This window comes from Cucurbita maxima, unplaced genomic scaffold (genome assembly GCF_002738345.1).
Source record: "Cucurbita maxima cultivar Rimu unplaced genomic scaffold, Cmax_1.0 Cma_Scf00078, whole genome shotgun sequence".
NCBI classification, from domain to species: Eukaryota; Viridiplantae; Streptophyta; class Magnoliopsida; order Cucurbitales; family Cucurbitaceae; genus Cucurbita; species Cucurbita maxima.
This window is the reverse complement of record NW_019272094.1, coordinates 417,849-432,450: the sequence shown is the minus strand read 5'-3', so window position 1 is coordinate 432,450 and position 14,602 is coordinate 417,849. Positions and strand designations below refer to the sequence as shown.

The window sequence follows — 14,602 nt, the reverse complement described above, 5'->3', positions numbered from 1 at the left end:
TTGAAGCAGGTGGAGAAGGTGGTGTTCTCTCCTGATGTGGTTGCTCCTACTGAAGAACCTATTGACCAGGTAAATAATAACTTTGATGTCTTAGAACAGAAAGAGCAAAGTCTTGAGGAGCAAAGCCTTGTAAATGAAAGAGTGGAGGAACCTGAGTCAATCGCCAAGAATAGACCACGAAGGGTAATTCGAAAACCTGCAAGGTTTGATGATACGATAGCATATGCTTTCTCTTTGATTGATGGAGTTCCTAACAGTTACAAAGATGCTATTCAGAGCCCGGATAGCTTACACTGGCAAGAGGCTGTGAATCAAGAGATAGCATCATTGGAGATAAATCAAACTTGGGATTTGGTACAACTTCCAAAAGGTAAGAAGGAAATTGGTTGTAAATGGGTTTTTGCAAAAAAAGGAAGACCCTTTTGGTATACGTTATAAGGCTCGACTTGTGGCTAAAGGCTACGCACAAAAGGAAGGTATTGATTACAATGAAATTTTCTCACCTGTGGTAAAACATTCTTCGATTCGAATTTTGTTGGCTTTGATTGCTCAATTTAATCTTGAGCTTGCACAACTCGATGTAAAAACTGCTTTTTTGCATGGAGATTTGGAAGAAGAAATATATATGACGCAACCAGTTGGTTTCCGAGTAGTTGGACAGCAACATTTAGTATGCAGATTGAAGAAATCTTTGTATGGGCTGAAGCAATCCCCTCGCCAATGTATAAAAGGTTTGATCATTTCATGGTAGAGCATATGTATACTCATAGTCAATTTGACCATTGTGTGTATTATCGATGTCTCGATGATGGATCGTTTATCTACTTGCTCTTATATGCTGATGATATGTTAATTGCTTCAAAGAGACAGGTGGAGATTGATAAACTCAAAGATGAGCTTTCTAAAACATTTGAAATGAAAGACTTAGGCAATGCAAAGAAAATACTTGGAATGGAGATAGAGCGAGATCGAAAAAAAGGTACAGTCTGGTTGACTCAGTCTCAATATCTACGCAAGGTATTGTCAAGATTTAGTTTGAATAATTCAACCAAACTTGTTAGTACTCCACTTGCTTCTCATTTCAAGCTTAGTGCTTCCATGTGTTCAAGTTCTGACGATGACAAAAGATATATGGAGAACATTCCTTATACAAATGTTGTTGGTGTGTTGATGTATGCTATGGTGTGTACTCGACCTGATCTTTCACACGCAGTAAGCATGGTGAGTCGTTATATGCATAATCCTGGCAAAGAGCATTGGCAGGCTGTAAAATGGATTCTTAGGTACATTCTTGGCACTATTGATGTTGGTATTAAGTTTCAAAAACAAGAAATGTTTAATCTTGACAATCGTGTAGCTGGTTTTGTGGATTCTGATTATGCTAGTGACTTGGATAAGCGACGATCTACCACGGGTTATTTATTTACTATGGCTGGTGGACCTGTTTGTTGGCGCTCAACATTGCAGTCTACTGTTGCATTGTCTACCACTGAAGCAGAGTATATGGCGGTAACGGAAGCTTTTAAAGAAGCTATTTGGATGCATGGTTTGATCAATGACTTGGGTATTTTGCAGGGACATATAGATGTATTTTGTGATAGCCAGAGAGCTATTTGCTTGTCAAAAAATCAAGTCCATCATGCTCGTACAAAACACATTGATGTCCGTTTTCACTTTATTCGAGAAATCATTAGCAAAGGGGATATTCGTTTACTAAAAATTGGAACTGCTGATAACCCTGCTGATATGTTGATAAAGGTGATCGCTCGTGAAAAGTTCTGCCATTGTTTGGATCTCATCAACGTCGGAAGGAAGGAGTAGTGTGTTGATGTGGTAGCAACCAAATTCGCTATCAACTTGGAAATCTTATGACAAGGTGGAGATTGTTAAGCACTGTCATAAGCCCTATTCTCTAGGACCAAGACCTATTCTCAAGGTCTTGCTAATATTTTTTAGGCTTGTTAGTTTATATTTAGGTTTAGCAGAAGGTTATATAATGCCATTCTTTCTGCGGTTGAAATCATCAAGTTTTGTGTGCAATATTGTATGTCTTGAGTAAATTTGGTGTTGTGAGTACATTTGTTCCGCTTTCGGCGCACAACACAAATGACATCTACGAGCTGGATTGTGGGTTGCACGGCTTTGTTTAGTGAGCTTAGTCTTGTAATGAGCTTGGGTCATCTGGTATGGATGTTTGAGCCGAGGGTGTTGATGGGTTGGATCATGGCGCTAAAGCTGCTGGATTTAGATAGGTTGTGGGTTGGGTTTGACCCAACTCGATCGGTGGATCTCTTCTCCCGTGAGATAGACTTAAATTATGTTCTCTTCTCCCTGTCAACCTACAAACTCCAACAAGAAATTAATGGAAATTAAAGGATGTAAATATATTCATGATATCAAGAAGAACTTAATTTCTATGTCAATTGGATAACATAGGTTATACGGCAAAGTTTAGAAAAACTTTATGTGTAACGACCCTAAATTTTCACATATCCAAAGTCATTACTAACGTCTCATGCTCATTTCTAATGCAGAATATAACTCTAAAGATGCTCATCTTAATTAGCGGAAATATTTTAAACTTCAGAATACGTTAAATCACTAGAAAACACTGTCGGTCTTACGTGTTTCAAACATCATACTGGAGTTCAAAATAAGATAAAAACAATTAAAAATTAAATAATTTAAATAAATGAAATGCAAACCCCTATCGTAACCAAGACTAGGAATTTTAAATATGCAACTATCCTATGCACGCACCATAATCTCTAATCACGATGTCGCCATCAACCGTACATGGACGCCTTACCTTTACCTGAAAAACAATATGGCACACGACCTTCAGTAAGTGACCCCAGTATAGGGACCATACTAATGCAAACACATGCAATCATGAGTTAGAGACTTATCTCCAATCATCATAAGGGTGGCCTCCAATCTCGGACAAATTTGATGTGTAGTACTTCCCTACACACGACTCACACGTGCGAGTGTGAATCCCCAGAGCGCTCATACACCTCCTGGACCCTCTAGTCAAGCTAACCTGTGCGTATTCGCGCTCATCATACGGTACGTGTCCGCACTCATCATCTCTAGGGGAAGTATCCCTATGCTTATGAATATACAATATGCATGAGGTCCCTCTACATCCAATTATACGTCTCTTCTGACACAACCCTCTAATCTCATCTCTTTGTTACATTGTGTAACATGTCCTCAAGGATATTTAGATTAATATCATTTTCTTACTCTTAGGGTTGTGTCCTATGCCGATCTACAACATGATGCAATATGACGCACAACATCATAAGGCATGTTCAACATAGAAAACATGATCATGTTAATAACATTGTCATACATATATCATACTCATCATAGAAGCCAGTAAGTGCGTCAGATATAACAGGTACGTCATGCATGGAAACATAAATAACATACATCTAACATACATCACAACACGTCATACTAATACATCATCATAATTCAAACAATCTTTAGCCTATCCTATAGCAAGGCCACTTACTTGGTTGATCTTGGCCGAAGTACTCCGTAATTAGCTAAACGTAAGCTCCCGTTCCGTGAGGGCTGCTTCCTACGTTGCTAGGGATTGTTTCCTATCACACTGTTCGCCACCTTCCGTTAGTATTTCATAATTAATTTACCAATAATTCAATAAATGTGAAATACGACCCTAAAACGGCCTCGAATACCTTAATCGGAGCCGAAAATAGGTATGGGAGGGTCGAAACAGTGGAAACTGGGCCGAAATAGGTGAGCCGAGCTGAAAAACTGCTAAGAGCCGTTGGAGGAGCCACCGAGCCAAGCCGAAGGACTGCCTGCGCCACTGTGTGCCATGTGGCAGAAGCAGAACGTGCAACGTCATGCGGTGCGCATCGGGTTGAGGCGGGGGTCACACTCCGGTTCGGGTCAACTGCAGTAGAAGGCTACTGGGCCGGGCTGGTTGTTAGGCCTCGATTTACTGGACTGGGCTACAAGTGTTTGGGTTGCAGGCCGGTATGATTGAACCGTGGGACTGGTCTCGAGTTGGTAAAGCCGAACCGTGGCTTTTAGGCTAGATTGAGGTTTGGGCTGCTATAGTTGGGCCTCGATTTCACGGGTTGGACTTATATTGGTTTGAGCCTCAAGTCTAGGTATTCGGTTCGGGCTGACCTGGATCCAATGGATCCTTCTTACTTACCCGACTTCTACACAATTTTTCGGCGCATTTTCTCTCTCTTTCCCACGGCGTTTTCGTTCCTCTTTCTTTCTTTTCCTCTCTGTTTGTCGTCCCTCTTTCCTTCCTCAAGTTTTGTGGTATAAAAGTTCCTAAAACCACATATCTAAGAACGTTTACGAAAACCAATTTTCTGACCTCGGTTATCGATAACGATGCTTACAAATAGGCACGAAATAAACCTTGAATTATTGTGTTATCGCTCGGCATCCTTCTCGTGATGGTAACTAAGCGTTTGGCGTCGGTTTTCGGGTGGTTTGAGACTCGTCGAAAAAATTGGAAACTCGCGGACGTTATTCGAAATCTCTCTCTCTCTATCGTATTTTCTTTCATTTCTCCGTTTGCAGGTACTCTTATAGGTTCTGGGAGTCGTGGGCTGAAGGCTGAGCAGGGTGCGGTTGTCGTTTTGCATGGGGTCTGCAAAACTCGGAGGTCGCCGAAAAACTCGCAGGTTTTTTTTTGTTCTTTTTCTTTTTCCTTTTCCTTTTTTTTTTCTTTTTCCCGGGTTGTTACATTATATCCCTAAAAAGAACTTTCGTTCTCGAAAGTCTCAAATTCTTGTAAATTAGGGTATTTTTCTCTTATTTCGTCCTCTCGCTCCCACGTGGCTTCCTCGCTGTGGTGATTCCGTCACAGTACCTTAACGAATGCAATGTTCTTGTTGCGTAAGGTTTTTACTCCTCTAGCTAAGATTTTTACTAGTTTTTCCTCGTAGCTCAGATCTTCATTGAGTTGGAGTGGTTCGTAGTGTATTACGTGGATAGGGTCCATGATGTACTTCCTCAGCATCGACACGTGAAATATATCGTGCACTCTTGAGAGGGCTGGAGGTAGGGCTAACTTATACACTAAAGGACCAATTCGCTCTAGGATCTCGAATGGTCCAATGAATTTAGGACTTAACTTTCCTTTACGTTTGAACCTCAAGACACCTTTCACAGGTGCCACTTTGAGGAATACTGGGTCCCCTGTCTCAAACTCTAAGCTTCTACGCCGTACATCGGCGTAGCTTTTCTGTCTACTTTGAGAGTACGCATCCTCGCTCGAATTTTCTAGACAGCCTAATTGATGAGTCAAACCAGATCGGGTCCTACTAACTCTCTCTCGCCTACCTCATCCCAACATAGTGGGGACCTACACCTTTGCCCATACAGGGCCTCAAACGGTGCCATACCAATAGTGGCATGAAGCTGTTATTATACGAGAATTCCATAAGGTGGAGTTTGGAATCCAACTTCCCTTAAAATTTAGTACGCAAGCACATCATATGTCCTCTAGAATTTGGTTTAAACGCTTCGTTTGTCCATCTATTTGGGGGTGGAAGGCAGTACTAAAGTCGAGGCGGGTACCCAGTGCTTTTTGAAGTCTGCGCCAGAACACTGACGTAAAGCGTGGATCCTGATTTGACACTATAGATACTGGGACTCCATGTAGTCTTACTATTTCTTTCACATATAGTTGTGCCCAATTGTCAACTGTATACGTAGCTTTCCCAGGTAGAAAGTGTGCTGACTTGGTCAACCTATCGACAACTACCCAGATCACTGTATAGCCTTTGGGCGTTTTGGGTAATCCTACTAAGAAGTCCATCGCTATGTTTTCCCACTTCCACTCCGGTATGCTTAAGAGCTACAACAACCCCTCCGCCTTTTGTCTAAGAGCTTTCACTTGTTGACAAACTAAGTACTTATTCACAAACTCGGCCACGTCCCTCTTCATGCTCTTCCACCAAAAGTGTTGTTTTAAATCTTGGTATATCTTAGTGCCTCCTGGATGCATGAAAAATGGCAAGTTGTGAGCTTCCATCAGTATCTCTTTCCTTAAATCCTCTATTGTCGGAACACATAGGCGTCCCTAATACAATAGTCCTTCATCTGAGAACTTTGAGAATTCATCTACTGAACTTTCGTCTAGTTGTCCTAGGACTTTCTGTAGGTTAGGATCCCCTCGTTGGGAGGTAATAATTCTTTGCCTAAGTGTAGGTTGTACTGTTAGTCGGGCCAGCTCTGCTATGACTCCCTTGGTTGCTACAGCTATGTTGGCTCGCTCGAATTCTCTTTGTACCCTTACTTCCCTCGTAATGAGGGCCGACGAAAGGACCGTCTTTCTACTCAAAGCATCAGCGACCACGTTTGCTTTTCCAGGGTAGTACTGGATATCTACATCATAATCCTTCACCAATTCAAACCACCTTCTCTTCCTTATATTTAATTCTTTCTGGGTGAAGAAGTAAACTTTTGTGGTCGGTAAAAATTTGAGTTTTCTCTCCATACAGGTAATGTTGCAAAATTTTCAGTGTGAACACTACAGCGACTAACTCTAGGTCATGGGTAGGGTAGTTATTTTTGTATTCCTTAAGTTGATGAGACGCATATGCGACAACCTTGTTGTGTTGCATTAATACACATCTTAGTTCTTTCATGGAGGCATCACTATAAATCACATACCCTTCTGAGCTCTCGGGTACTGTGAGTATTGGAGCGGTTACCAATCTCTCTTTTAGGTTCTAGAAGCTTGCCTCACAAGCATCATTCCATCTAAATGGTACCTTTTTTTTTTTTTTTTGTTAACTTTGTTAAAGGCGAGGCTATCCTAGCGAAGTCATGCACGAACCTTCAATAGTATCCCGACAATCCTAAGAAACTCCTTACTTCTTATACCATAGTTGGGCATTCTCACTTTGTGACTGCTTCGACCTTGGTGGGATCTACAAATATTCTGTCCTTTGACACCACGTGTCCTAGGAAAGAGACTTGTCGTAACAAAAATTCACATTTGAAGAACTTAGCTTACAACTTGTTCTCTCTTAGAGTGGTTAGGACTTTTCGGAGGTGTTCCTCGTGTTCTATGTCTATTTTCGAGTATATATAAGATGTCGTCAATGAACACGATCACGAACATGTATAGACATTTCTTGAATACTCGGCTCATTAACTCCATAAACATAGCTAGGGCATTGGTGATGCCAAATGACATCACTACGAACTCGAAGTGACCATACCTTGTCCTAAATGCTGTTTTTGGTACGTCTTTTTCATTGATCCTAATTTGGTGGTAACCTGACCGAAGATCTATCTTGGAGAATACAGTTGCCTCTCTAAGTTGATTAGATAAGTCTTCTATTCTAGGCAGAGGGTATTTATTGTTTATGGTTCTCTTATTTAGCTCTCTGTAATCAATGCAGAGATGCATCGATCCATCTTTCTTTTTAACCAACAACACTGGTGCACCCTAGGGAAACACGCTAGGTCAAATGAACCCTTTATCTAGTAAGTCTTGCAATTGCGCCTTGAGTTCCTTCAACTCTGCTGGCATCATGAGATAAGGTGCTTTAGAAATAGGCCTAGTTTCCGACTCGGGTTCAATAACGAAGTCGACCGCTTGGGAAGGGGGTATTCTAGGTAGGTCGTCCGAGAATACATTCGGGAACTCGTTTACTATTGGCACGTTTCTAGGGTCTTCTCTTTTCCCCTTACATGTATAGCACATGCTAATATAGTCCATCCGTCTTGTTGGACTAACCTCTTTTCTTTCATCATCGAGACTACCTTGGGGGTAATCCCAGTACTTGTGCCTCTAAATTTAAAGGTAGGTCCTGTCGGTGGTGAAAATTTTACTTCCTTTTTACGACGATCTATACTAGCTTGGTTTTCGGCTACCCAATCCATGCTTAGTATGACGTCGAAATCCGTCATGTTTACTACCATCAGGTCAACGCTTAGAGTTTGGTTTCCTATGATTACTTGGCTATCCTTTACTCTATCCCTAGATACTAAGTCTACAAAAGGCATAGAAATAAAGGAATGTGTGGAACCATAATCAAATAAGGTAAAAGCGAAATGACCTAAAATAGATAGTGTACCTATCACCACGGCGTCGGACCTCCCAGTGTCCTTGCTCGTAGACGCGTAAGCCCTAGCTTGAGCTCGCGGTGGTGCCGGTTGTTCTGCCTGTTCTACTACTCTAGGAAGGTTTAGTTGTGCTTCATCGTTTCTAGCTATGCAGTTCAGGGCGATGTGCCCCTCTTGACCACATCTATAACACGCTCGGCGAGCAACCATGCACCTCCCACCATATATTCTTCCACAGAGAGTGCACCCTTCTTCTCACCTCCCTCTAGCCCCATCTTGATTCTTGGGGTTCCTATTGTATGTCGAGGAGGGTGTCGCTCATTCCATCTTAGAGCAGGCCAGTTGTTGGAAAGGTGCCTACGTGCTAATGGAGGACGGTCAGAGCCTCCTGATTCATGTGGGCGCTTTTGCCCAATTACTACTGGCTCCTCACATCATCTCTCATTCTTTGGTTTCTCTTAAGCCTTGGCAGTTCTCAAGGCTTCCTCATAGGTCTTTGGGTTGAACGCTTCCAGCATACAGCAGATTCTTGATTCCAAACCCAGTACAAACTTCTCTGTCATCTTTTCTTTGGTGTCCACCATGGACGGTGCAAATCTCTTGAGTCTCTTAAACTCTCGGTTGTATTTCTCCACTGTGAGTCCACCATGTACCATATGGGCGAACTCCTGCTGCCTCTTAAGTTGCTCTGTCTTAGGATAATATTCTTTAAGGAAGGCCTTTTTAAACCGTTCTCAGCTCATAGGTCCCCCTTCAAGGTTAAGAAGGGTTTTGTTATCTCTCCCCCACATCTCTGCATCCTTTTGTAGGACGAATGTTATGCAGGCGACCTTTTGTCTTCTATGGGGTCTTTTAAGGAGTCGGCGCATGGTCGAGGGTCATATCTCTTGAAATTCTTTATCCAATTTGAACATCTAATAGGTTGTGGAGGGTTTCCTAAGGTATTGCCCTGAGCATCGACCTATGCCTGTGCCTGTGCCTGTGCCTGTGCTTGGGCCTGTTCCTGGGCCTATTGGCTGGCTAGTAGATTGGCTTGCTGAGTGGTTACCAAGGTTTGAATTAAGGCTTGGATGGACTCACACATTAACTTAATATTAGCATTTACTCCGGCCGTTGGGGGTGCAACCTTAGGTGCGGCTTGTGGTGGTAGAGCAGGCTGGGGTGGAGGCTCAGCTTGTAGTGGAGAAGCTAGAGGTGGTAGTGCAACTGGTGGTAAGACTGGGGGCGGCATAACTGTTACCGACCCAACCTCTGATCCTTCTCGAGGTGGGCCCTCTACTACCACACCTCGTTCTATTTCTCTAAGACGGGGTTGCCCCCATCCTCGTCTTCCTCTTCCTCTTCATTCTCTTCTTCATCCTCTGGGCATGGTTCTATAAACCAATATAAGGTTTCTTAAGTCTAAGGCCTTAATACTATGCATATATAAATAACAATATACACATTATACAAAACATCATAACACCACTGTAGTAAACACTCAACATGTTATATATCATATCATACTCATTAATAAATACTTAAAATATCACATAAATTTAAGTAATAACTATAGAAAAATGCATGCGAGTTCAAAAACGTTTCTCATTTCTCATCTTATGCAAGGCGTACCTGACGATGACAGGGCATTGACGTTAGGACCATGGAGCGTGCTAAGCCTACATTGTAAACTAGTCTACAAAATCTAAAAACTAGAGCTCTTATACCAACTGTAATGACCCTAAATTTCCACACATCCAGAGTTGTCACTAACATCTCATGCTCATCTCTAATGCAGAATATAACTCTAAAGATGCTCATCTTAATTAGCGAAAAAATTTAAAACTTCAGAATAAGTTAAATCACTAGAAAACACTGTCGATCTTACGTGTTTCAAACATCATACTGGAGTTTAAAATAAGATAAAAACAATTACAAATTAAATAATTTCAATAAATGAACTGCAAACCCTCTATCCTAACCAAAACTAGGAATTTTAAATATTCAACTATCCTATGCACGCGTCATAGTCTCTAATCACAATGTCGTCGTCAACCGTACATGGGAACCTTGCCTTTACTTGAAAAACAATATGCCACACAGCCTGAATATTTCGAAATACTTAGTAAGTGACCCCACTATAGGGACCATGCTAATACAAGCACATGTAATCATGAGTTAGGGGCCTATCTCTAATCATCATAAGGGTGGCCTCTAGTCTCGGACAAATTGGATATATAGTACTTCCCTACACACGACTCACACGTGCGAGTGTGAATCCCTAGGGCGCTCGCACACCCCCTGGATCCTCTGGTCAAGCTAATTTGTAGCAACGTTTAAAGGTCATCGGAACCTCATAGTGTCATGCACCTCATGAACACCCTTATATGTGCGCATTTGCACCTATGCGCATTCGTCCCCATCATACGATCTGTAAGGACCGGGCTGACTCGATGACTCTAGAAAGACGGATAAATTTTTCATAAAATAAAACAACCCAAACTTAAAACATATCAAACATTATATCAAAATAAAGTTTACACAAAGTATTATAAAACACAACACAACAGTTAAAACACAAGTTAAGGGACAACACAAAAGGGTTGAAGGATAACGGGTGAGGTTTGTCTGTGGCACCTGCTTCAGAGTCCACTCCCGACTTTGACAAGCTCCTTATTTCCTGAAAAAATGGAGAATAAGGAATGAGTACAAGACTCAGTAAGCAGCCTACTTGCAGGCTCTTAATCATGTCCTTGATATGCTAGGGTACCACACTTTTGTTTTTGCTTGTTCTTGTTCTTGTTCTTGTTCTTGTTCTTGTTTTTGTTGTAAGTTCTTATTATGTTTCTTAATTCATTCTCTAAGACACTCCCCTTAGGACTTACGGTACTAGACATATACTTGTCATCCTATGTCCGAGGATTCATGCATTCCAAGTGACATAGTCTTGATACCTATGTTCAAGGCCTCATACGTTCCAAGCAGCGTAGTCTAAGTCATAAGCATGATGTACCGTGGGAGGTCTTAAGAGGTTCTTGATTCATGGCTAGGATAACTTACTCTCGTCTTGCTCCATCGTGGCCATAGTTTACTCCCCATGATAGACCATAAAGGTCACGTGATCGATGCATGCATGAACATGGCATAGACCATAAAGGTCACATGATCGATGCATGCATGAACATAGCATAGACCATAAAGGTCGCATAATCTAACATAGACCATATAGGTCACGTGATCGGTGCATACATGAACATGGAATCCTGCAAATCATACATGGCGCATGGCATCTCATCTAGGTGAGGGGAATGAGGCCAAACATGACATCCTGCAAAGCAAACACGGTATAGGGCATCCCACCTAGAAGAGGAAAAAAGTCTCCTTAGTTATGGGTCATAATTAGACATGCTTAAAGTAATACCTAGCCTTCTTGAATTTTGAGTCTTGAGGACTTTGGTCCTTTATGTTTGAGTGGTACCTTCCTAACAATTCTTCTTGTCTTGGTGGTTGTATAGCTTGTTCTTGATTCTTAATCTTATAAGTTTCTAAGATTCTTATTTTCTTGAGGCGTAAGTTCTTATATACATTCGTGATCATATGAACCCATCGTAATAACTAGCATGAGTTATTTTAGAAAGTCATAAGTTCATAATGGGCTCCTTAGAGGGTTCTAGAAGGGTCTTAAATCTTGACATGTTTTGTTTAGGCGTTTCCTTAAGTTCCATCTTGGCTTATGTTCCAAACTTGCTCCAACCAACTTGAAATCTTTAGCTTATCCTCGTGTCATATAAAATAGACCTTATAGGACATGGTTGGTGATTTGGAGCATATTTAGACCTTGAGATAGAATATGACTTCTTGTTTCGTTTTTAGGAACTAACCCTTAGAGATTGTCATGTCATATATCGTGTTTTGGTTCTAAGAACACTCTCAAAGTAACCCTTAGTTTTCTCCCCATGAGTGCATAGGTGACATTATCATAAACGTGGCATCCTACTGGCATATCGTGTTGCAGAGCATCTCATTTAGGTAAGGAAAATAATAAGTCCATCATTAACACATGCTCGTGGTACATATAGCAGGGCATCTCACCTAAAGAGGAATAGGGATCTCGTGGTACACTTCATGATGGGAGATAATGGTTACTCCGGGCATGGATCCTAGCAACTTGTTAAGCATACCATCTACATTAACCTAGGTGTTTCCTTGTATTCCTGGGGATCTTAGGTTTATGCATAATGTCTTGGGTCAAGCTTGGAACTTAAAGGTTCTTCTTAGGAATAGCCCAACGTAACCTTGTGCACTTAGAATCTTATTAGCAACCAAGGGTACCTATGGGGAATCTCTTATTTCATGGGTACCTCGTTAGTCATCCTAGGAGGTAAAGTCATGTGGATTGTGATATACATTTTTTCTCATATCTTGGTTTCGCTATCTAACGTTTCCCAATGACTCCCAAACTTTATTACCTTATACAACATCATGAGATAAGTATTCATACAATATTTCATAATGTTGGGAGGTCATTTAGGGCTTAACCCGCAGGTAGTCTTCCTTAGGGGCATTATGGTCATTTTACCCCTAATTCTTGGTTTTGCTACTTAACGAGTTCCAGTGGCTTTCAAACTTCACCACCTCATCAATCATCATACAATAAGATATACTGTAGAGTTTCATAGCATTTTGAGGTTATCTAGGTCATGAACCGTAGGTAGATATCCTTAAGGGCATTATGGTCATTTTGCCTCATTTCTTGGTTTACCTACTTATCCTTATCCATTGACCACTAAATTTCACACAACCTAAAAATTCTATAATATGCTCATCATTAAAATGTCAGAGGCATCAGGGCTTATTTAGTGGGTTATTTTAATGCCTTAAATCCCAAGAAATTAGATCGGTTTAGGGCCTTAACTCACGGTTCTTTAGATTTTTCTTTCATATATCCTTGTGTCATACTTGGTTTAGGCTTCATATGAAAATCCAAGCGATTCCTACAAGTATTTCTTAAGAAAAGTCCAAGGTGGCTACTTACCACATCGTTGACGTTCGAGACCTCCATTCTTGAGCTTCGAGTATCCAAATTACTTCAAATTTCTTTCCATAGACTCCTTATTGTGTCTAGTTTCTGGAACCATAAATTTTTTTCGTGAGAACCGGTCTGGAAAGGGATTAAAATTGAGAAACACCAAGGGAATGTCAGATTTTGGGCAGACTTGGTCGGCTCAACTGAACCGGCCACGTCATCGTCTTCTTCCTCTAGACAGGAAGAAGACGCACGCGTCCTTTGCGCCACCATCTGAAAGTGGCCTTCCACAGCCTATATATCTTCGTTTCTCCCCTCGATTTCTTCATTAAACTTAACGATGGTGTTACAAGGAAGAGCTTGGGATTGATTTCATACCTTTTCGTAGATCACAGCCTAAGATATTGTACTCCAAAGTTCGTCCAAAATCATTTTCCTCGCCGGAGCTAAAATAGGGGATTTTTTATCGGGTAGCCGATTCTAGGGGTTTTCAAGACCCGATTTCTTAATGGAACCTCTTCCATATCCTTTTCTCATGCTATAGGAATTTTTTTGGAGGAACTTCTTTGAGTGTGGGTCCTTAATTTTGAGAAATTATTCTCGGTATGCAACTCACCCGAAACGTCGAATTTTCGATCTCTTGGGTATCTTGTTCTACGACGTTTCAGCTCTCAATTCCTTCATAGAAATTGTGGGTAATCTTGTTTAGAAACTCTAGTAATAAGTTGAGGAGGAATAGTGGATAATTGCTCTTGAATTTGGAAGAAACCCGAGAGTAGGAGACCCACAATCTAAACGCTCATAACTCTGGAGTCTTGTCCCATATTGTTGCCCCTACTTCAGACTTTATAGGCGGAGCTTAAACCGACATTGAAAGCTCCGAATCATCGTGAATTAGCGGTTGGATTTTCTAGAAAAATCCGCTGAAAATATCTACTCCGGTCAGAGCCTCATCGACTTTGGTTTTCCATAATAGTCGTTGGATGTGATGATTTGTCCATCTTCTAGATTATATCCAATTTTAGGGAAGATCCAACAGTTGATATTTGAGTTTCAAGAGATTTTACTTAGATTGCCACGGTAGACGCTCTGATTCTGATCAAAGTGCCATTTTCGTAATTGTTCGTTCTTTCAGGGGTATTTTGGTCATTTGGCACTTTTCGAATATTTTAATATTATTTTTCTTGAAAAATCTATAATCTTTCTAAAAATTCTTCATCTCATGTTTGTTATCTTTCCCTTCTTGAATATCTTGAAATTCCTTCTAGATAAGAAACTAAGAATCGGGGAAGATCCTTAATAATTAGGAAAATGACCTTTTTGCCCTTTTTCACTTTTACTTTTCCAATCTTTTGTTTCCATAGGTCTTAAACTCCTTAACATTACTTGTTAGGGTATAAGAATGACTTGTTTGAGATCATCATCCTTGCTTAATCCTTTAATTCCTCCCCTTTTGATCATTTAGGTCTTACATGGGCAGCTTATTCTTGTTGGATCTAATTCCTTTCATTT

At 40.9% G+C, this 14,602-nt stretch overlaps 1 protein-coding gene and 1 pseudogene across 2 annotated transcripts in view; one reads left to right on the top strand and one right to left on the bottom strand.

The window, feature by feature from the left end:
* Positions 1–14,602, top strand: part of LOC111472545 (exopolygalacturonase-like) — a 373,620-nt gene that overhangs the window by 13,682 nt on the left and 345,336 nt on the right. The window lies entirely within an intron of this gene.
* Positions 4,757–6,505, bottom strand: LOC111472557 (annotated as a pseudogene).